At 37.9% G+C, this 24986-nt stretch overlaps 1 protein-coding gene across 1 annotated transcript in view; it reads left to right on the forward strand.

Annotated features, from left to right (window-relative positions):
• Positions 1–14965: 14965 nt before the first annotated feature.
• Positions 14966–24986, forward strand: part of LOC143569652 (putative zinc transporter 10) — a 290838-nt gene continuing 280817 nt past the window's right edge. Inside the window, exon 1 of the mRNA XM_077055514.1 lies at positions 14966–14973. The gene's annotated coding sequence lies outside the window, so the exon portion shown is untranslated. The remainder of the gene's footprint in view (positions 14974–24986) is intronic.

Raw genomic sequence — 24986 nt, forward strand, 5'->3', positions numbered from 1 at the left:
TTCATGGGTAGATCATCTCTGTGAAATTTCATGACCCAACTCTAAGTCTACCACAATCTGTCCAAATCACATAAATCATACGAAAAACCGAACTACCTATGTTTCTAGCGTTAGATTGCAAAGATCTTGGTTTCTAGCCTTTGCTAGCCACTAGATACAACACCTACAAGCACAATAACACCACACCAATCAAGTTATACCCACAATCAAGCCATTTCTTTCATGGTTTCGATTAAAACATCAAAACAAAGATTTTGACCGTAAAATTCGTTTTTGACTCTTTTAACTACTTTCTTGGACCAAGATCCTTTGTATAACTTGTATACATCCTTGATCACACGAGAATCGGTTTCATATCGGGTTTTCACCCATTTTTTCATTTGAAACTTCATTTTCTCAAGATTATGGAATTAAAACTATGATTCAACCATTAAAATCATGTTTTACCTTGTGATTCTTGCTTAAACACTTGGGTTTTTGGATGAGGAATTGAAAGAAAGTGATGGAGTTTGTTGTAAGGAGTTGGAAAAAAAGAAATGAAGGCCAAGGGGTTATCCCCCTTGTCCGATCGGTGTCATAAGGGGTGTGGGGTGGGGCCCACACCTTCTATACTAGCCACACATTAAGATTACGTAATCTGGATAATGTTGTGGATAATCTGGTTCAGTTCGTTTTTCGGTTAAATGCTTAATTCCGCTCAAAAACGAGTCCAAAACAGTCGTTTTTCGGCTTAAAATTTAAATTTATATAAAACTGATTTAAAAACTTTAAAAACTTAACCCATGACATTTAATGACTTAACACATCGTATTGTCGGTAATTGTGCGTCTTTTTCGGCTTGATCGATCGTCTCTTGCTTGGTTTGATGTTAAAGGTTTCGTTCTATCGTACCGCGTACTAATAAATCGAAATCCTTTTTCTGTGCTATAATTCACTTATCCCGAAGCTTTAATACTTCGTAAACATCACTAAACATTATATATTTCGTCTATAAAGTAATTCCCGATTCGTTCGGGTTTCAATAACCGTTCATCGATTAATCGTAATTCCGATACGACTAGTTGTACATTTGAGTATAATTCGTACTGAGAATCTTATATACTCGTATAGTCACATTATAATTCATATATTCAATATTAAATAACACGTAAATAGTATATTCCGGCTAGGGTATACCTGAATTTGCCGGAATTGTTACATTCTCCCCCCGTTATAAAAATTTCGTCCTCGAAATTTTACGCGTCAACTACTTCCTTTGAGGAAATAGGTGGGGGTATTTCTTCCGAAATTCGTCTTTCGTTCCCAAGTATATTCTGGGCCTTCGTTGCGAGTTCCATCTTACTTTGACCAACGAGATCTTATTGTGTCTAAGTTGCTTGATTTTCCCGTCTACTATTTCTATGGGCTCCTCTACAATGTTGAGCTTATCATTTATTTGGACACCCTCTAAAGGTAACACCGATGTCTCATCCGACAGACACCTTTTCAAGTTTGACACGTGAAACACGTTGTGAACTGCACTCAGTTCATCAGGCAGCTCTAATCGGTATGCTACAGGACCGATTTTTGCAATAACGTCGAACGGTCCAATGTATCTAGGGGCTAATTTCCCCGCCTTGCCAAATCTAACCACACCCTTCCACGGTGATACTTTCAAATACACCTTATCACCTTTCTCAAATGACAACGGTTTTCTACGGGTATCGGCATAACTCTTCTGCCGATCCCGTGCGGCCTTCAGATTGTTCTTAATTTCAAGGATTTTGCTGGTCGTTTCCTGGACCAGATCTGATCTAATAATCTGTGTGTCGCCCACTTCAGTCCAGCAGAGTGGTGATCGGCACTTCCGACCATACAATGCTTCGTAAGGCGCTGCCTTTATACTGCTATGATAACTGTTATTATAGGAAAATTCAACGAGTGGGAGATGTTGATCCCAATTTCCTTTAAAATCCAGTACGCATGCACGAAGCAAATCCTCCAGTGTTTGGATGGTCCTCTCAGACTGACCATCGGTCTGAGGGTGGTAAGCTGTGCTTAGATCAATACGCGTTCCAACGCTTCTTGGACAGCTTTCCAAAGGTTGGAGGTGAAATGGCTATCCCGATCAGAGATGATCGAGATGGGTATACCATGACGAGACACAATTTCATTTATATAAATCTGCGCAAGCCTCTCAGTGTTATAATTATTTCTAATCGGGATAAAATGTGCCGATTTGGTTAATCGATCCACGATTACCCAAATTGCATCATGTCACAGGGACGTCTTAGGGAGATGTGTCACAAAATCCATCGTGATCTGCTCCCACTTCCATTCAGGAATCTCCGGTTGTTGTAACATTCCCGAGGGTTTCTGGTGCTCCGCCTTAAACCCTCGCACACGTCGTACACTTGCCGACGTATGTGGCTATATCCTTTTTCATACCCGGCCACCAGTAGAACTCCTTCACATCCTGGTACATCTTATCCGATCCCGGATGTATGGAATATTTTGATTTATGCGCTTCGTTCATGATTAATTCACGAAGGTCATGGAGGGTCGGGATCCAAATCCGATTTTTGAAATAGAGAATTTCGTCCACGCGCTGTTCTAAATTCTTCTCGTTACCGTAAAGTCCCTCTTTTTCCATTTGTTCCTCTTTCAACGCCTCGCGTTGAGCGACTCGAATCAAATCTGAAAGGTTAGACTGGACAATCATCCCTAGCGCTCGCACACGCAATGGTTTAACTCGATCTTTCCTACTCAGAGGCATCGGCTACAACGTTAGCCTTGCCGGGGTGATAACGGATGTCACAGTCATAGTCGCTTAACAACTCGACCCATCTTCGTTGCCTCATATTCAGTTCTTTCTGATCGAATATGTGTTGCAAAACTTTTATGATCGGTGAAGATGGTGCACTTTGTACCGTAGAGATAATGTCTCCATATTTTTAAGTGCAAAGATAACTGCTCCCAGTTCTAAGTCATGAGTGGTGTAGTTTTTCTCGTGTATTTTTTAACTGTCGAGAAGCATAGGCTATAACCTTACTATTTTGCATCAACACGCATCCTAACCCTCTCCGGGATGCGTCACAATACACGACAAAACCATCGTCTCCGTCGGGGAGGCTTAAGATTGGCGCTTGGCACAATCTTTGTTTTAGCGTTTGAAACGCCGTTTCCTGCTCTTCACCCCAATCATACCTTCGATCCTTTTGAGTCAGGAGGGTTAAAGGTTGGGCGATGCTGGAAAAGTTCTCGATAAATCGACGATAGTATCCAGCTAAGCCTAAGAATTGGCGGATTTCCTTTGGCGATTTAGGCGCTTGCCAATTCTTAACTACTTCAACCTTACTTGGATCAACGTGTATTCCTTGGTGATTTATAACGTGACCAAGGAATTGCACTTCTTGTAACCAGAAGTTACACTTGGAGAATTTTGCATACAACTTTTCCTGATTTAGAAGCTCTAAAATTAATCTTAAATGTTGCTCGTGCTCTTCTTTACTCTTCGAGTATATCAAAATATCGTCAATAAACACGATGACGAATTTATCGAGGTAGGGTTTACAGACTCGGTTCATGAGATCCATGAACACTGCTGGCGCATTTGTTAGCCCAAAAGGCATAACTAAGAACTCGTAATGACCGTAGCGAGTCCGGAATGCGGTTTTTTGGGATATCCTCCTCCTGAATTCTAACCTGATGGTATCCCGATCAAAGATCTATTTTTGAGAAGTAGCTCGCACCTTGTAGTTGGTCGAACAGATCATCGATTCGGGGGAGAGGATACCTATTTTTGATTGTCAACTTGTTCAGAACTCCCTGTAATCAATGCACATTCTAAGGCTCCCGTCCTTCTTTTTCACGAATAGTACCGGTGCACCCACGGGAATAACTAGGACGTATAAATCCTTTATCCAACAATTCTTGCAATTGGTTGGATAATTCTTGCATCTCTGATGGTGCAAGTCGGTAGGGCGCCTTAGCAACCAGGGCCAGCTTGAGGTAATAAGTCGATTCTGAATTCGACCTGTCGGGTTGGCGGTAATCCAGGAAGTTCTTCTGGGAAGACTTGTGGAAATTCGCGTACCACTGGAATATCATCCACCCGTTTCTCCTCAGAATCAGTGGCCGTCCAAGCTTGCTAGATACGCCACGCATCCTTGGCGTATGTATTTTAACACCTTGAGGTGGGATATAAACGGTATCATATTGCCCGACTTCTCACCCTGCACTAATACCTCTTCGTCATCCGACACCCGGATCTTGACGATTTTCTTTTCACAGTTTATTTCTACCTTGTTACGTGCTAAGCAATCCATTCCCACTATCACGTCAAAACTACCCAATTCTACCGGTAACAAGTCAATCAGAAAGGATTGATCGTTCAGATAAAAGGGCAATTCCGAACTATTCGATTAACTATCATGGTTTTACCGTTAGCGACTTCTACGGTATAAGGTTCTATGGTCTCACCAATTGGAAGGTTTGCTATCGACAGGAATTTAACGGAAACAAAACTCCTATCGGCGCCTGTATCAAATAATACAGAAGCGTAATGATCAGAGACGAGGAATGTACCTGTCACTACACTGGGGTCCTGGCGTGCTTCGTTCGCCCCCATCACGAATGCTCGGCCACGCGCCGGATTGGACGACGATGCCTGACCCGAGGGTTGCCTCCCGTTTCCTCCCTGGTTCAGTTTCGGACAGTGTCTTTTGAAGTGATCCGTGCTGCCAGCATTCATAGCAAGCACGGCTGGTGGTCACCATTTGGTTTCCTTGCGGGTTCTGCTGTCGAGCTGGTTGGGTCTTAAATGGCTGCGCACGGATAGGTTGCGGTTGTCGGTTCAGGTTGTTCAGATTTGTCTTACAATTTGGTGCGTAGTGTCCAATCCTGCCACACCGGTGGCACACCACCTCTTTACACACGCCACCATGGTGGTAACCACATTTCCCACACTTAGGAAACGTTCCCTTCTGCGGTTCTTGCCTTCCGCCCGAACTAGTCATGGCGTAGTTCTGGGCAGTGGGTCTAGCACGTTTACCTTGCTTGCTTTTCCTGGGTCCTATGGTCATGTGAACTCCGCTTTCTTCCAGCGGACTCTCCCGCCACCTTCAGTGACCCGCTCCTTACGAAATCGTACGTTACGATACCCGCTTGCGTCACCGCACCCTCATATGTCTGGTGTCCCCCAGAATTGACTATACTCCTTACAACTGGAGTTAGCCCCCAAATATAACGCTCCACCCTCTTCGACTCTGGGGTGACCAACCATGGTACCAATCACGACAACTCATTAAACCGGTTCGTATAACCCAAATGGTCTGCCCCCCTGCATCTCCAGGTTCCACAATTCATTTTCTAATTTTTGCAATTCGTTTTTCGGGCAGAAATGTTCCAGTACAAGAGCCTTGAGCTCCATCCAGGTCATGCGGTTTGTCGCCGCCTGGCCCCGGGTCTGCACTATCGTGTTCCACCATGTCAAGGCATGGTCCGTGAATGTACAGGCAGCATACTTAACAACACAATCCTCGGGGCAGTTGCTGATATTCATCACAGATTCTATTTTCTCGATCCACTTAACCAACCCATTTGGTCCTTCAGACCCGCTAAACTCTAGAGGTTTGCACAACATAAAGTCCTTGATCGAACATCCCCTGGATGCACAAATCGGTTCAGTACGGTTCGTCTCTACCGTAGGTATAAGGCCATTACTGTCTGTAACGACCACCCCTAGGCTGTGCGTCATTACTCGGAATCGTGTTATCATTCGGCGGAGGATCAGTATTTCGTTCCCCGTCATTATTGGTGGTCGTTTGATTGCTCGGAGGGGTTGGATTGGTCGAATTGTTAATACTGGCGGCGCGATGCGCGATACTATATCCGGTATCGCCGCCTCCAACTGTCGAGCAATCAAACGGCTCACATCCCCTTCCGACCATTTGGGCGGATCGTTTTGGTGCCATTCTACACAACATCAAGAAATATATATAATTAATACAAATTCCAATCATAAAACACAACAAACATTCCATTCATAGTAAACATTAGTACATATTACATCCATGTTAGTTTACATACTTTTCCTGTCATCATTACATAAGATATGTTTTCCTACATAGGGCCTATGTCGGCATCATCTCGACATAACCCGCAATGGGTCAGTGCTTGAATGATACCCAAAAGTATCTATAATGATATGCCCCAAAAGAGACCCCCCTAAGGGTCAGTGGTTGTATTATAACTAAACAAGATTCACTCCATGTTAGCATCACCACTAACTGCTTACACAGAGTATCAAAAAGCGGTCCCTGTCTATTCCCATCCCAACACAACTAAACACGGTGGTAAACCAACCCCACCAAGATCGCCACCAACACCACCAACACAGCCATCATAACCCGGACCCGCATCCCCATCCGGCCGAGCATCCATTGGGAGTATGAGCACTCCCTCTTCAGCTGGGCAATCGCATACTGATGGTCCTGTATGCAATTCCCCCAAGTACATCCTCCTCTGGACTCCCACCGTCAGGGCGGCGGAGTGCTCATTCACCTGTTCGGTGAGCACTCGGAGCCAGGCCGCCGCGTCCCGTTCCTGTCTAGGAAGACCCCACACAGGTGGAGTCGCAGGCTCGGGCTGAGAGCGGGAGGACTCGCCCCTGCGGGTAGCAGGTCTGGGTGGGGGCGAGGTAGGTCGGACATGTGGGATACTGATCCGCGCCGTGAGGCGGGGTCCGAATCCGGGGGGTGCAGGGGTGGCCTGTGGTGCGGGTGGGGGTAGGGGATCTGGCAATCCTAGCTGGGAAGGACTGGCCGGAACTCCTAAGGCTAGCCTCGCTAGGCTCTGTGCTAGATGCTACGAGTGGGCTCCCAGAGTCCCCGGAGCTGACCTCCTCCGGGTCCTCCTCAATCGACAAACTAGGAGTTCTTGACATTTTACCTGCACACAAGTTAACAAACATGTAGTTCTTTCCATAGTGTAAATCATAATCAAATTAATATACACTTACTTATACAACTTGACCACATAACAATATTATCACATATTTGCACGTATGTTGCCAATTTTACCTATTAAAGTCCCCCGTGACTTCCCCTGAATTCCCTCGTGCAGACAAGTCTGTTATTATGTTCCGGACCATAATAACCCACTTGTCCATCCAAGTTCATCCCGATCTCGTCACAATAAATTACTAGTTGATATTCAGATCCTATAATACTTGAGCTACTGGTTATATTTTAGGTATCTTTTAAAGACATCCTAATTCTTTATAACCAATGGCTCTGATACCAAGTTCTGTAACACCCCGTAACCGCAGCGGAAACGTACACGGGATGCAACAGACACATCTGATATCAACAGCATTGTTTATAAAGAAAACACCACTACATTAATTTAAACGTATTACATTGTTCTGAGTTTCATAACCATCTAAGCTTTATCACATAAGTGTTACCGATAGTACATTAACATATTTAATGCAAAATATAGATCTCTAGACTTCCACAAAATAGCACATAGCATCGAACACATATCACTCATTCCAATTTGAGTGTACCTAGAAAGCATGTAAAGAAAACGGGTCAACTACGAACAGTTGGTGAGTTTCACTAATTTAAATAAACCATAACAAATCATTATAATAATCATGAATAAGCGATGTAATTATGCTGAGCCCACAAGTGAGAACTCTGTTAATCCCAAAACATATCGATTAACCTCCGGGAACTCTGTTACCCCAGAATACTTCCAATAACCTCTGGGAACTCTGTTACCCCAGAAACACATTTAATAACCTCTGGGAACTCTGTTACCCCAGAAACACATTTAATAACCTCTGGGAACTCGGTTACCCCAGAACGCATTTAACAACCTCTGGGAACTCGGTTACCCCAGAACACTGTTTCGGGCCTTACACTGTTAGCAACTCAGACAATTACCATCTTAATTCATTACCGTACTATTCCCGTACAATAAACATTATATAAATACGTTCATTTCCATGCGATCAGCATGTACTTAAACACTTTGATAAAAACATGCTTTCCGCCCCGGGAAAATATTTAAAACAGTTCAGTAAAAGGGGCTCGTGAAAACTCACCTTCTTGTGAGCAAAGACGTACTACGGTGCACGGCTACTGGTACAGATCTGTAATACGATCCCCAAATCGTTGCTACACAATTTCTATCTATATAACTTAAATTCGTGTTAACCGGTACGTCCGGGGACACTGTTAACCCAGTACCGTACACGATCCGGGGACCATGTTAACCCCGATACACTTCTCAGGACTTAGATTGTGATATCACTTAGAGTTCTTTAGTCAAAACTACCGATAGTTTGTTTTCTCGTTTTGCGTGCCTAGCACGGTTATTCGTCTTTATGTTTTCAAAAAATGAGTTTGACCACATACGTCCCGAAAATAGTCATTATTGATATTTTCATTAAAGTGGTGAAATTAGAGCTCGGTTAGACACCCCGTATGGCCGCGGGGCCCGTTTCCGCCTTTAATACACCGGAAACGGTTAAGTCGGGTAAAATTACCCAAATCATCCGAATTATTTTCGGATGATTTATTTTTACTTGATTACCTTAGTTTCATAAAAATCATCCATTTTTAAGGTTTTCAAACACCAGTCAGCTCGCTTAGGCGAACTTTGCCGGTTTACTCGTTTTAAGCTTAAAAAGTTTGTTTTTAAGTTCCATTTAGCACAAATAAATATCCGTTTAGTCTCGGACCTTGAAATTTTGTACAAACCATATTTTGACAGTAAGGAATTTTATAAAATTTTTCCAGAATTAATTTTTATATCTAAAATTTATTTAACCATTTTTATATGTCATTCAAACACCAAATATGTCGAAAATACCAAACGACCTTCGAAAAATCCCAAATTTTTCTGGGATGACCCCTGTCACCCACATAGTTCCCTGTATTTTTTTCCAGAACCAAAAACTCACTTTTCATGCCATTTTTACCAAAACCGAGCTAGAAATCCCTAGAACTCGTTTTACCGAAAAGCCTACTTAGACTTCTCCAATGAACCTAAAATTTTGTGTGTGACTTTTATATGTTATAAAAAGCTTATCTAAAATTTTCCAGATTTTTTCATGATGTTTAGCTATTTTTCACCATTTTTAGCCAAAACCGAGCATTAAATTCACCAAATATTCATCCTTTATCCAAAAATTACCAAAAATTCACAGATCTCATATTTTCATGTGTAGATCATCTCTGTGAAATTTCATGACCCAACTCTAAGTCTACCACAATCTGTCCAAATCACATAAATCACACGAAAAACCGAACTACCTTATGTTTCTAGCGTTAGATCGCAAAGATCTTGGTTTCTAGCCTTTGCTAGCCACTAGATACAACACCTACAAGCACAATAACACCACACCAAGCAAGTTATACCCACAATCAAGCCATTTCTTTCATGGTTTCGATTAAAACATCAAAACAAAGATTTTGACCGTAAAAATTCGTTTTTGACTTTTTTAACTACTTTTTTGGACCAAGATCCTTTGTATAACTTGTATACATCCCTTGATCACACGAGAATCGGTTTCATCTCGGGTTTTCACCCATTTTTCATTTGAAACTTCATTTTCTCAAGATTATGGAATTAAAACTATGATTCAACCATTAAAATCATGTTTTACCTTGTGATTCTTGCTTAAACACTTGGGTTTTTGGATGAGGAATTGAAAGAAAGTGATGGAGTTTGTTGTAAGGAGTTGGAAAAAAAGAAATGAAGGCCAAGGGGTTATCCCCCTTGGTCCGATCGGTGTCATAAGGGGTGTGGGGTGGGGCCCACACCTTCAATACTAGCCACACATTCAGATTACGTAATCTGGATAATGTTGTGGATAATCTGGTTCAGTTCGTTTTTCGGTTAAATGCTTAATTCCGCTCAAAACGAGTCCAAAACAGTCGTTTTTCGGCTTAAAATTTAAATTTATATAAAACTGATTTAAAAACTTTAAAAACTTAACCCATGACATTTAATGACTTAACACATCGTATTGTCGGTAAATGTGCGTCTTTTTCGGCTTGATCGATCGTCTCTTGCTTGGTTTGATGTTAAAGGTTTCGTTTATCGTACCGACGTACTAATAAATCGAAATCCTTTTTCTGTGCTATAATTCACTTATCCCGAAGCTTTAATACTTCGTAAACATCACTAAACATTATATATTTCGTCTATAATGTAATTCCCGATTCGTTCGGGTTTCAATAACCGTTCATCGATTAATCGTAATTCCGATACGACTAGTTGTATATTTGAGTATAATTCGTACTGAGAATCTTATATACTCGTATAATCACATTATAATTCATATATTCAATATTAAATAACACGTAAATAGTATATTCCGGCTAGGGTATACCTGAATTTGCCGGAATTGTTACAGTGGAGACCGTTGTCTGCTTCTTACACTGCCAAGAAACAAGCCGGTTTCCTAAAAATTGACATCCTGCTGTCGTTGATTTGAAGTTGATCTTGCAACCTCCATAGTCCGAGTCTGAATAGGCAGTAAGATCCAAAGTATCATCATTGGGGTACCACAACCCGATGTCTGGATTTCCCCTCAAATACTGAAGAATTCTCTTGACTGCAGCTAGGTGAGTCACTCGTGGACTTGCTTGATACCTAGCACAAAGACAAGCAGCAAACATAATATCAGGGCGAGAAGCCATTAAATACATTAAAGAACCGATCATAGCACGATAAAGGGTAGGATCAACGGAATCCTCCAATTCATCCGGTGATAAATTGTGCCCTACTGGAAGAGGAGTAGAAAGGATTTTTCCGGCAGAAATCTTGAATCGGCTCAAGACGTCGTTCACATACTTAGTCTGGTGAATAAAAATTCCTTGAGCAGACTGGTGAACCTGCAGCCCTAAAAAGAAATTCATCTCTCCCATCGAGCTCATCTCGAACTTTGTTTGCATGGACTTCTCGAACTCCTTACACAATGTGTCGTTTGTAGACCCAAAAATAATATCGTCGACATAAATCTGGACTAGGAGAAGATCGTCACCAACAGATTTATGAAATAAAGTGCAGTCGATAGTCCCTCGTTTGAAGCCATTATCAGTCAGATGGTCGTCGAGCGTGCCATACCAAGCTCTCGGGGCTTGATGTAGACCATACAGGGCCTTGTTTAATTGGTAAACACGGTCCGGATAATCAGGATCTTCAAAACCAGGAGGCTGTAAAACAAACACTTCCTCGTGTAATTCACCATTGAGAAAAGCACTTTTAACATCCATTTGATAGACCTTGATTTCTTATAAGCAGCATAAGCCAGGAAGATTCGAATCGACTCTAATCTTGCAACTGGAGCATATACCTCTGTGTAATCAATACCCTCTTGCTGATGAAAACCTTGCACCACTAGACGTGCTTTGTTTCTGACAATCACCCCTCGATCGTCTTTCTTACACTTAAATACCCACTTAGTCAGAATGGCTTTCTTGACTCTAGCAGGTTTGTCTATTAAGTCCCAAACACCCAAACGTGCAAATTGCTGTAATTCTTCTTGCATAGCTTCTACCCAAGAAGGATCTTCAAGTTCCTTACGAGCTGTCGTTGGCTCAACTAGAGATAGAAAGCAAGAGAATTTAGCAAGATTTACAATTCCTGAAGAATGTAAGTTAGTGTAGGCACACAATATGTTATTATCAGTTGGCGAAGCAACTTGATGACGTGTACGAACGCCCACATCAAGTTCTCCAATGATGTTTTCCTGTGGATGATATTCATGAATCCGAAGAGTGGGATTCTCAGGAACAACAACATTATCAAATAAGTTAGTGTAATGTTCACCTAACTCGGGAGATGAAACATTATCACTGTCAAGGTCAATAACTTGATCTTCAGCTTGATCATCATCAGAAGAAGTAGAAACATTATCAATGACAACTGGAGAAACAACTTGAGGTTCTTCAGTTGGAGCATCTGGTTGAGCTTCAACATCATTAGAATTTGAAAATCTTGGAATGGTCAAATGATCTTCAAAGTATGCTCGAACCAGATCTTCGTCGATGTGTTCAGTCGAAGGAGTAAATGAATTAAATAAACTATCGTAGTCAAACATCCAGTCTAGACATTTCCCTTGAGGAGGAGTTGTGTACTTTTGACAGTCCACATGGTACTATTCTTCAACACAACCAGATGTGAAATTAAAAACCTTTTTCTTTGGAGATGCATATCCCAAGAAATACCCTTTGATAGTTTTTTCTTCAAATTTACCCGAATCCTACTTCAACATTGTACACGGACACCCAAATGGTTCCAGGTACTTTAAATTAGGTTTTCTATTATTTAAGAGCTCGTAGCTTGTCTTCTTGAGTCGTTTCACAGTTAGAACTCGATTAAGCGTATAACAAGCTGTATTCACTGCCTCATTCCAGAAGTGGACAGGAAGCTTAGAATCAGCGAGCATTGTGTGTGCAACTTCAATCAGAGTTCTATTTTTCCGTTCAGCAACACCGTTTTGTTGAGTTACATAAGGTGCACTATATTCTCGGTGAATTCCCTTTTGAATACAAAAGAAATCCAATATAGTGTTTTTGAATTCAGTACCATTATCACTTCGGATTCTCCTCACCTTTTATTTATACAGTGATTCGATCTTAGTAATAAGGTTTTGTACCAAAACCGGTGTTTGATCCTTCGAACTCATAAATAACACCCAAGAGTATCTTGAATAATCATCAGTCACTACAAGACAATACCAATCCCCAGAAATACTCACACGATTCACTGGACCAAACAAATCCATATGAAGTCGTTCAAGAGGAGTATCAATGGAATTCAATAACTTATAGGGATGTGTCTTCTTCTTCTGCTTGCCCTTTTTTCATGCAACGCAGTGATCGGATAACTTAAAATTCTTTAACGAGACACCCTCAACTAATCATTTACCATTAAATGATTCATCTTTCTGACATGTATGTGACCCATTCTACGATGCCATAGAATCGAGTCTTTCTCGGTTGCTTTCGAGACAAAACATGTTTCGGTCGATGTGTATACCTTAGAACTCATATTTAAGACATAAATATCATTTGATCGTGGTGATCGCATGACAACCATGTCCTCGGGAATAAATAACCCGGTTTCAAGATAAGACATTCTTTGTTAGTAAATATCGTAGTGTACTTTTTATCACAAATTTGCGATACACTCAATAAGTTATGATCAACTTTATCACAATAATTTCCTTTTTCAAACGTAATGTGACCATTTGAAACTTCACCCTCTTGTGTGATCATGCCCCCAGAATTCCCAGCAAACGCTACATAACCCCCTTGAATATTTCTTACGTTGGTTAATAGGTCGAGATTCCCAGTGATATGACGAGAACAAACGCTGTCCATGATCCAGTTTTCACCAGAGATGGTCTTGGATGAACCCTACACACAAATAAAAGTGATTAGTTCAAAAAGGCAGCCCAGACCTCAGTCTTGGGCACCTTTTGGTTTTCTCTTTGATCATTAACTTGAACAGATTTCAACTGTTGTTCAGCCACTTGTGAATAAGTTACCGGCTTCCTAGACTTTCGTCTTAAATAAGCTGCCTGAACCACATTTGAATTTTCATTCTTGCACAAAGGAGCAGTTGGAATAAACTTGGATTTAACTTGACCATGAGTCTCATTAACATGAACCATCTTACGAGGATTCACATTAGAGAACATAATATGAGTATCATCAGCATACGACATAGGTCGTTTCAGGATCTCCTTGACCAATGGAATTGGCTTAGATTTGTTCTTGATAAAAGGATGAAGATTCTGATAGTTCTGCTGACTACAATTCCTCACAACATGACCCTGTTGACCGCATAAGAAACAACTTCGCATGTCTACACGATGTTGTTGCGAGGTATTTGGAATGAATGACCCAGAATTTTGATGATGACTCACATTTTTAGTCATGCTCTTAGCAAACTCATCAGATAATTCAGATTTCTTCTTTAAGTAAAATTCTAAATTAGAACAGTTCGGAAAACTTTTTAGTGTATCTGTCCCAGTTGACTTCACAAATTTAATTTTCTTAGCTTGTTTTAAAAGTTGTTTTGCTTTAGTCAATGGGTCAGATTGAACTGTTGTTTTTGTTTGAGCATACACACGTTCAAGTTCTTGAATTTTTGAAGTTTCATTGACAAAATCACTCTCAATAAGTTCAGGTTTGATAATACTTATTGGAATATTTTTTTCAGTGAACATTGTGTCCATTCCCTTTAACTTAAAAACTCTAGATGCAGATGGCTTAGAACAAGAAGGGTTAATGAAACGCATTAAATCCTCATCAGAAATTTTCGGTTTTTCCGACTTCTTTGCCTTCATAGAGTTCACTTTCATCGGATTATCGTTTTTCATTTGAGGTTTGTGTGAACCATACACTGCTTCCTCAAATTCGTGAGGCTCGCACAGAATGTGATTAGAACTAGGAATGTTCTTATTCTTGTGTATAATCTCGGGTTCAAACACATCCTCAATAATCACTTTGTCAACATTTTCAACAAAGACGTTTTTACTTTCCACATGAGGTTTTTGAGGAGCAACTTGGGTTTTAACATTTTCAGATTTAACATTTTCTGAAATCACAGGTTCTTTCAAAATTACCTCTTCTTCCTTTTTGGCAAAAGGATTTATTTTATAATCATTGTGAAATGGTGGAGGAATTTCTACAAAACCTATACCCTTTTTAGAGTCCTTTTGTTTTCCAGAAACTTCAATAATTTCATTCAACAAAAATGAAGAATTTCGAAATTTACCCAACTTGTTCTTCAACTCAAGAACCTCTTTCTCAAGCTCGGTTATCTTAGAACGATGTTTCAAGATTTCCTGAAACTTTTGGTCATTAATGGTCATTTTCACAGATAACTCGGCTTTGAGATCATGGTTACTTGTCGACAATGCTTCAATCTTTTCTCGAGATCTCATTTGAGATTCAAGAGATTGTCGATAAGTATCTTTCAGAGAAGCAATTTCTTGTATAAGACTATCATTTTGGTTTTTCAAAGCTTCTAACTTAGATTTGTTAGATTCACAGTCAACACATGATGCTTTAACATATGAAGTAGCAGAAATAGAATGACTAACCTCGTTAATCTTGGCCATGCAAGCAAACATTGATTCGGAAGGCTTGTCGCAAGAGTCGTCAGAATCAGATCCAGAATCATTATCGGAAGACATCTCACTAGCAGTTGCATCTTGACAATCATTGTGTAATCCAAACATAGCCAAATTTGCTTGAACATCATTGCATAGTAACCGTTGTGACCAGTCGGTTCCATCTGCTAACATTGCTTGTGTTGTAGAAGAAAATGGTTTCTTTTCAGCATCATTTCCTTGTGGTGTAGAAGCATTTTGACTTTGACCACGAGGACCAGTGTATTCTTTCCTTGGTTTGTCACATTCCTTCGCGAAATGCCCAAATTCTTAACAATTATAACACTTTACTTTTAATTTGTCAAAACCCAACTTCTTGTTTAAAGCTGGAAGATCTTTTCCAGTTCTCTGCATGAATCTTTTAACTTTACGAACGATCATAGCCATGTTCCATTTTAAATCCATGATTTCTAGATCATCTGGATCTATCTGATCATAGTCCTCATCTGTTAAATCACTTGTGGCAATCTTACTACTCACTAAGTTTTCATATGAAGATATAAAAGCCGTCAGAAAAGCAAAGTTTTACTCAGCTTCCTTCATATTAACACTAGGTGGTGTAGCAAATGGATTTGTATTAGTTGAACTTCCAGAACCACCCGAATTACCAGCATAGTAAAAACAAACTTTTGGATCATTAACCATAGTTGATTCTTGTTCACTTGCTGCATGAGTAAGAAAAGCAGTGATTGGAGAGATCGTTGAACTAAGAGGCATACTTCCACCATAGAAAGCTGGATCTTGATTTTCTTTGGAGGATTTTTGACACTTAAGATCGTATTCTCTAGCTTGGATCTTTTGTAGAAATTCAAGTGCCGTCAAGTCTTCATTCACAAAATAGTCATTCTCTTTCAAAACCATTAGAAATGTTGAGTAAGAACTTGGAAGCACACTTTTAATAGTGTCAATTTTATCCCTTTCAGAAATTTCCATTTTCATCTTGTCCATTTCAGCAATTAAATGACTAAATCTCGTAGTCATCTCTTCAACTGTTTCTCTCTTCAATAAATTAAAGTTTCGAAACTGAAACTTGAGCATCACTTTCTTACTCTCAGCAGTGTTTCCCATGCTTCTCATACGCAAGTGTTGAAATAAAGAAGCACATCTCTTTATACTACCCAATTGATGAAAGATATTCTCGGGTAAAGCCATGGTAAGAGTAGAATAGGCTTTTATCTCGATTTCTAAAGCTTTCTTCTCTTCTTGTGAGTATTGAGAAACAGCTTTAGGAGTATACCCAATAGTATCATCACCAATCATTGGTGCAACATAAACTTCATCAAGACAATATGAGCAGTCAGGATGAACAGATCCCAAATGAGCACGAAACCAAGGTTCCCACTTGGCAAAGTCACTGAACTTCATCAATCTTGGACATTTAGAATGCGAACATATCTCGGTATCAAGTTGCAACATCTGTTGCATTAACATGTTTTGAGACGCTAATGCATACATACCGGCCATCTTTGAAAAGTTTCAAAAATTTAAAGGGTGTGTAACAAATAAAATTTAACAATCTGTGAACAGTTATAGCGAACCGTGAACAGTTATAGCGAACTGTGAACAATTATAGCGAACTGTGAACAATTATAGCGAACTGTGAACAGTGTTTAACGAATCAACTCTTAACAAGGTTAAGATTGACCAAATGGCGAAACAGATAACGAATGAGATGAAGGTTTAGCGAATCACAAGTCAACTTAACGAATTGACCAAACGAATCACAAAGGATTAGTTTAGCGAATCACAAAGGATTAGTTTAGCGAATCAGATGATAATCAGTAATGAATCGCCAAAATAAACTTAACGAATCACTAAGAAACGCTTAGCGAATCAGCTACAGTAGATTAGCGAATCACACTATAGCGAATCAGGTTGTTACAACCGTTTGTAAGAAACTCTTACACCTTATGCCACATGGCAAAGGTTGTTAGGACACAAATTCCAAGAAGAACACGTGTCACACGAATCGGTTAATCTAGATAGAGAACTTGATTACACGAATCAATAACTCACACGAATTGGTTAACGAACTGGGTAACGAAGTAACACAGTTGATAACGAATCACCGTGAAACATATAGCGAATCACCAGGAAGAAGATAACGAATCAGATTCATCTTTGAATCTTCAAATCTTCAAACATTCAAAGTGAATTTCCAGAAATTTTGAAGATCAAACCCAGAAACCCAGAAATACCAGATTTGTAATACTACTTCGTTTCTCAACCAAAACGAACAAATAACCTATCAATCTCCTCGTAATCAAATTCCGAATCCAATACACATAATCTCATAACTGATTAACACCCATAACCAAACCAATTTTGACAAAAACACAACCCTGTTTCAGACTTAAACTGAAATCAATACTAAATCACACAAATCCAATCCAAACCTCAATTCCACTTAATCCGAACCTAGCCAATACCTTAACCAACAAAAACTCAATCCAATCCGTCCATAATTCAACCAATTCAAACACCAAATCAAGTGTAAATTAAGCACCAACAACTCTGATACCACTTGTTGGTTCGTATCAATAACAGTAACGACGAACAGATCTCAGATCTGTGAATATATTATTAATACGATTAAGGATCTAGCTCATAATTAACTTTGATTCAGTGTTAGATATATTATCTGTATAATATTATGTGAAGCTTAAGAGAGAGTTTGGACAACAATTCGTTAATTAACTCCCTGAAACTCTTAAAACTTAAAACTTCTATTAAAAGTGAACAGTAGTTCACTATATATAGAAGGTGATCTGGTTCGCTAACATCCCCTAGCGAACCAGCCTCCCCTTCGTTATATACATTAAATTAGCGAAACACCCCCTGATTCGTTAACATCCCCTAACGAATCAAGAGGGGAATACGTTTAATGTCTAGTTCGCTAACATCCCCTAGCGAACTAGACTATAACTTAACGAACTAGCTATTAAATAAACTAATTATTACATTAATTAATAAACAAAAACGTTAACGATAAATACAAAGACTCAAGACGCAAAAACATGCACTAACAGATCCATATGAAGCAATAGTTAAATAATCAATCAAGATAATAAATACTTATACGCATCATGAAAACAAAACCAAGTCTTTTACTATTAATAAAATGAAACCATAATCAAACAATTGTCCAAAGCAAGAATCAAGTCAAAAACATGTTCATCAAACCTAGGTAGACATGAATTCTAGCCTAGAATCATTATTAAAAACAATCCTAAACAAGTATTAAAAACAAAGAGGAAATACATGACAAATAATGAACAAGGAACGAAAGTTAGAGCGATAAAACCCTTTGCAATTGATCCTCGAACACCCGGATGAAAGCTCCCTTGATCCTCCTTGGTTCCAAGCTTCAAATCACCTTCAAATCCTTGATAATTCTCTCAAAATCGGCTGGGAATAAGCTTATGTTCGGCTAGAGTATAAAGGTGTATATATATAATGCATAATGGGCTTGTACTTGCAAAAACGTGTGACCGGGAAGCCCTAGGCGCCCCGCGACGGGAATGGCCTCCCCCGGTCGCGCGCGGCGGCGCCCTTTAGGAGGGATTATATATCTTGTAAAATCTTGATAAATCTTCTTCCTTGAACTCTAAGTAACGATTGGAACCTTCTAGGCCTTCTTTTCCTTGACTCACAAGCCACCATCTATATGAAAACAAATCAAAACACTAAGTGGAATAATCATGTAATCATTAACGAACAAAATGAACATAACTTCGCAGAAAATGATAGAAAGAATTAAAGCTTAACATGAAAGACACCAAACAATTCAAAACATGATAAATATGAAATACTTGACTCAAGAACTTAAATTAATAAAAGATAAACGAAACATGAACTAAACGACTTAAAACATTAAGGAAACACAACTTTACAATGGATTCGAGGTGTATAAATAGACGTATATCACACCCTATGTTCTTGAAAGTCCTTTGGGTCGGAGATAAAAGACTCTTTTAGATTCCCTGGGTAAGAATCAAAAGAAGACAATGCTTGATCTTAGGGGAAGCTACAATATAAGGAAAGAAGTTAAATGGAAGATACAGGATTGCTAGATAATCTCTTTGGGGGTGGAATCAACGGAATAAATAACCTTCTAATAAAGACATGTTGCAGTTAAGATAGCTCATCTCCTTGTTTCATCATACATCATTAAACTGCTACAAATGCATTTCTCATCTTACATAACGGAAGATTGATGGAAATTGAGTTTTCACCAATTTCGACATAGATTTGGAAATATGAAAATGATTATTCTTTGTTAGTAAAATACAATATTTTTAACAATACCACTACAACAAGCCACTGCTAACAAGTCCATGAATGATGAATACTCAAGACCCGACTACAACTGATGGTAAATACAAACTAATTTTTAATTGTTTTCAGTTGCCTCAGTTACCTTAGTGTTTCTCTCACTAGGATTATTGGTGTTTTTGGTGTTACTTCTAGTACGTTTATTAGCTTAAAAATTCCTAAGTGCATTAGCAAGTATCTCAGGCATAGAAGTGTTGAACAAGTGTGTCATTTCTTCTATAATAGCAACTCTAACAGCTGAGTCCATTTGAGGTTCTTCTCAAGTACTTGCTATCTAGGAACTTTCTTTAGTGTCAGCGTGCAGTTTTATGGAAGGGGTTTCAATAACAACATAACACGTGGCTTACCAGGACGTCGAGCATGACCTCCACACCCACGTCCACTTGCTCTAGCCATGAGTAATTCTACAGAAAAATGCAAAAGTCATCAGTCCAACAACTATTTAGTACAAGAATTTTAGGTAAGGTGTTAATGATAGTGGCCAATTTTAATCAACCAATCACATCACTCTTCACGTCATATACACTTCCGTTTATGACTCAACTGGTGCCAGATTATACAATTTTCTTACACAATTAAGCAAACAAATAACATACATACAACATGTATTCATGTCCCTGGCACTGATAGTAGCATTCATACATTATTATCCTTAACCATCAATGCTAGTAAAAATATATTCTTACATTCTTCACATGAACTTAATCATGTGCTTTACCGTTTCTAAGCTTTCTTTGAGCGACACACGACTATTTGAAATGCCATCCTTATTCTCTACCACATTCTATGTTCGAGTCTAAGCATATACAATGATTATTCTCTTAAACATAAGCTCTAATACCAACTTGTAAGGCCCCATAACCGAGCACCTTATGTAACATTAGGTTTACTCATAAACACAGTCTAATAACCATAGTGAATTATGTTGAAACGTTATATGATCCAAGATCTAGCCGCTAACACAGTACATCAATACGTTGACGAATACTTTATTGATAAGTTATGGTAGAATATATTATAGTGGATAAGTTAAGCTACAGAGAATCCGGCATGGTAACGGTATTAATAACTTAGGCTCAGATCTCTTCTTAATTATTAACAGGAGCTGCCTAAATATAGGCCATCAGCTCCCATTCGTTAAGTTAATTTCATTCGTTGTACTATAGTAACAAATGAAAAACCAATCGTTATGTCTTCATAACGAATGGATAATAACTTAATGGATAAGCCATCATTCGTTGCATTACATAACGAATGGTCCTTCAGTCGCTATACAATCCATAGCGAATGTGGTATTAACTTAACGACTGAGCATCCAATCGTTATATCTCCATAATGAATGCGCTCATAACTTAACGAATAGCCTAGTCTATAACGAATGGACCCATTCTCTATACAATCCATAGCGAATGACCATATTACATTAAACATTATGACTAGTCTATCTATAACTTATTCGATCGGCTACGGATACCAAATCTTGCACTAACAAATTAAAACTTTTGCGGAACATTCAGTTAAACACAAATCATTCAAGTTATGTATAAAACTAACATCATTTCCATATTAACGTTTAAAAAACATAACAATTCTTCTATTTCTCTGTTGTAAATTAAGTTTTTATCAATTTCGACATAGATTTGGAAAGATGAAAATGATTGTTATTTGTTACAAAAATACAATGTTGTTTTTATCAATACCACTGCAACAAGCCACCGTTAATAAGGCCATGGAGGATGAAGAGTCAAGACCCAACTACAACTGATGGAAAATACAAACTATGTTTTATTGTTTTTTCAATTGTTTTGTATCATTTGTTTACTTGATGTTATGGTTACTAGAAGTTATGTTTTTTAGTTCTTGTACTATAAATAGATAGTGACCTCCTTCATTGGGTGTTTGTATTTGTACCTTCTTCATAATGTAACAATACTCATGGATTCAATATCCATGGAGGTGAATGAATATGTGATAATATAATGGTTATTCATTCATATTTTTTTTCCTTTATGTTGTTAGATTTGTCCATATCTATCATTATTGTTACTATATTATCAACACACACCCATCTCCTACACCTTGATGTTTAACATATTGATTTCATACAAAATCAGGTAGATCTCAGATCCTACATTCTTATTTAATTTCCATGCATGCTCCTCAAGCTATCTACCTCAACCTACTTGCCCACATGCATCCAAAAGTCAGCTATGTTGAGTGGTTCTAGTTTAATAAGTTTTATGTTATTCATACACATACCTACACCTTTGTATCCAAAAATATTATTAGACACATAACCTGCACTTACATTCTTTCTTTCTTTCTTTCTTACGTTCTACATTACTCTATTATGCACAAGTATTATAAGGTTTGCCCCATAATTGTTCACAAGTATTTCCAATGCTTGCTCTCCGATTCTAACACACATATTATAAGGGTTTGCCAACCTAGTTCTCATACAAATATTATAAGAGTCAAGCATCCTAATTCTCACATAAATATTACGAGGTTCTGCCACCCTAATTCTCAAACAGCTATTATAAGGGTCTGCCACCCTAATTCTTACACATATATCATAAGGGTCTGCCACCCTAATTCATACGTTGATATTAAAAGAGTCTGCCACCCTAATTCTTATCAGTCTATCATTCATAAACGTAAGTACATATTAAAACTATATAAACACATCTCACAATATACAATTATAATTAAAATATAATGTAAATTAATTTCTTCACTTAAGAGCATGCACACAACCCCAAAAAGTTAAAAGGAAAGGAGGCTAGAAACTCACATGAATCATGTTACGTTCAAATTTGATCGTTATTCCCTTATTCAAATGAGCATTGTAACAACTTGTGTTTTTTTGAATTTATATATTTTAATACCCGACCTGTTTCGGTGTTCGGGTTATTTTATCATGTTTATCGAGGGAATTAGTTATTTTTATATTATTTTTTAATTATTTATAATTTATATAATTATAACTTTCATTTTTTAGCAAAATTAACCCAAACTTAAATTTTAACTTCTTAGTGTTTGCACCTTCAAAATACAGGGACCATATTGCAAATTTTGTCAATACTATATTATTAACCCATATGATCCTTAACCCGTTTACCCAGGTCCAAAACCCAAACCCGAGATCCGATTCTAGAACCCGTTTACACGATCTTGTGGCTTGGATCTCAATTCTCGCAACTTATATGGCAATTGAATCAAGATTCGTGTTATACATTCCATCTTCGGCCACAATGACATTCTAATTACGTTAATTCGATCAAAAGAATTCATTTTTTCGTTTTATACATGTCGACATTAATACAACTTCGTTATACTTATAAACCATTATAAATAATCAAATTAATCTTGTAGATACATTACCCTCACCTTAGCCATCATTTACCCTCAATTTAATTTGATTATCATCACCGTTATAAGCTCGTTTGTCATCTCGCATCAGCCGGAGATTGTTCGATCAATTAACCCACCGTACAACGAGTCATAAGGTAATTGAACTATGATTGTTACTCGTCGAGTGTCATTTAACAAAAGCCCAAAAGTTTAAATGATTAAAGTTAACTAATTTAATTAATTGCTCTTTCTAGGGTTTATACAAATTGGGATTTTTAAACTGGTAGCATATAAACAATCGATTATGGTTATAACTTGTGTTAACCACCAGCGCAGTTGGTTGGTGGCATTGTGTCTAAGACGTTGGGACGCTGGGGGCGTGGGTTTGAGCCCCCCCCCCCCCCCCGATCTTATATTTTTGTTTTTTTTTTAGTGTTTAATCAATTTAAATACTTTATTAGTATATTTAATCAATCTAAATATAATACAAAAATTATTAATATATTATTTAATTGGTGTTATATAAAACAGGCAATATTACTTGTGTTTTTCCCCACAACTTACTAAAAATATATTCATGTGTGTATATATATATGTATAATTATGCATATATGTATATGTAAATAATACAATTTGTTTAATTTTTTTTTAAATATTTATATAGATAAAATTAATCAAATATATATAAACGGTTATATTTATTTTTATAATACCACAAAAATATATTATATACGTAATTAACTAACTAAGTTATTATATGTATTTTATAACTTTTTCATATATTAACAAGTTTTATTATTAATAAAATATGATATTGGGTAAATTAAGAGATCTATAAACTAAAAAAGTTTATATAATATATAATAAAAAAATATTAACCATCGATCTCTCAAACCCTATTCTAACCGTTCAATTCTTATGTTCATTTCGTATTGAATCTTGCATTAGGCTTTATCGTCAACGCGTGAATCACCGTCTTCATTCTCATTATTTATTAATTTCGTTTGCTCCTCTGATAAGGTGAGTTTTTCACACTCCTCTTTTACTTATTTTATCTTTTGGGGACATATACGTAACTAGATATTTTTTATATTATATAGTATTAAACCGCAATTATTTATCCTTGTGTGTATATAGTTGCCTAACTTGCTATTTTCTTACTTGCTTTATTTGAACGCATGTTGGAGAAATCCATCATTTATAGTATAATAACACGACTATATTTGGAAACCGATGTCCATTTTTATGGAAACGTTTAGCCCTAGCTTGGTAACCAATGTTTATTTATATGGAATTGGTTTAGGAATCTTTATGGTTTGGTTGATTGTCTATATGCTATGGCTTAACTGTTTATCTCACAGGAACAGTATGCTCTTTTATTTATTATTATATATTTACAAAATCTGGTGTTTTACTCACTCAGCCTAGTATTAACAAATTTCTTGTATTTTTAACAAATATACAGGTAATCGTGTGATTTGATTATCAAGTTCATTAGAAGAAAAACTTAGGGTTGCATGTTAGAAAGAAGATAACAAGAGCTTGATTATACTCTGTCTTTATTTATGTTAATTATGGATTGATGAATTTGTTATCCGAACCTTGTGGAAATATTTGAAATTAAATAATAGATATTGTCACTTTAAATACTGTATAATTGTACCTTGAGAGCTGTGAGCAATCAGTTCACGCCCCGATTTCCGCCTTAGGTTAGGGTGTGACAAGCAAAAACTAACTCTTTTAACATATAATTGTTAATCAACTACTCTCGAATTCTAGCATAGTTACTTAACTAGATAAACGAAGCTAACTAAGTTAACTTGCTTAGCTAAGTTCACTACAGGGCGAGTTAAATAAGTGTTTGGCTAATTGAATCATTTTATTGTCTTAACACGATTTAAACTTGGGCGTAGAGCGTAGAACCCCCATGTAATTGTACAACCTAAGCACAATTCTTATCATTAACCATAGTGTCTGTTACGACCTTAAACACTTGAGGTCTGGTTACAAAGCCTATCCTTAAATAGACTTCATACGCTTCTACATACACTGAGTAAAAGCTCGTACTCGCATGCATGGGACTAACGGACCATCCGCAATCGCAACCGGACCT

This window comes from Bidens hawaiensis, unplaced genomic scaffold (assembly GCF_021521415.1).
Source record: "Bidens hawaiensis isolate Kalapana, Puna unplaced genomic scaffold, B.hawaiensis_p1.1 tig00024631_1, whole genome shotgun sequence".
Taxonomy (NCBI): Eukaryota; Viridiplantae; Streptophyta; class Magnoliopsida; order Asterales; family Asteraceae; genus Bidens; species Bidens hawaiensis.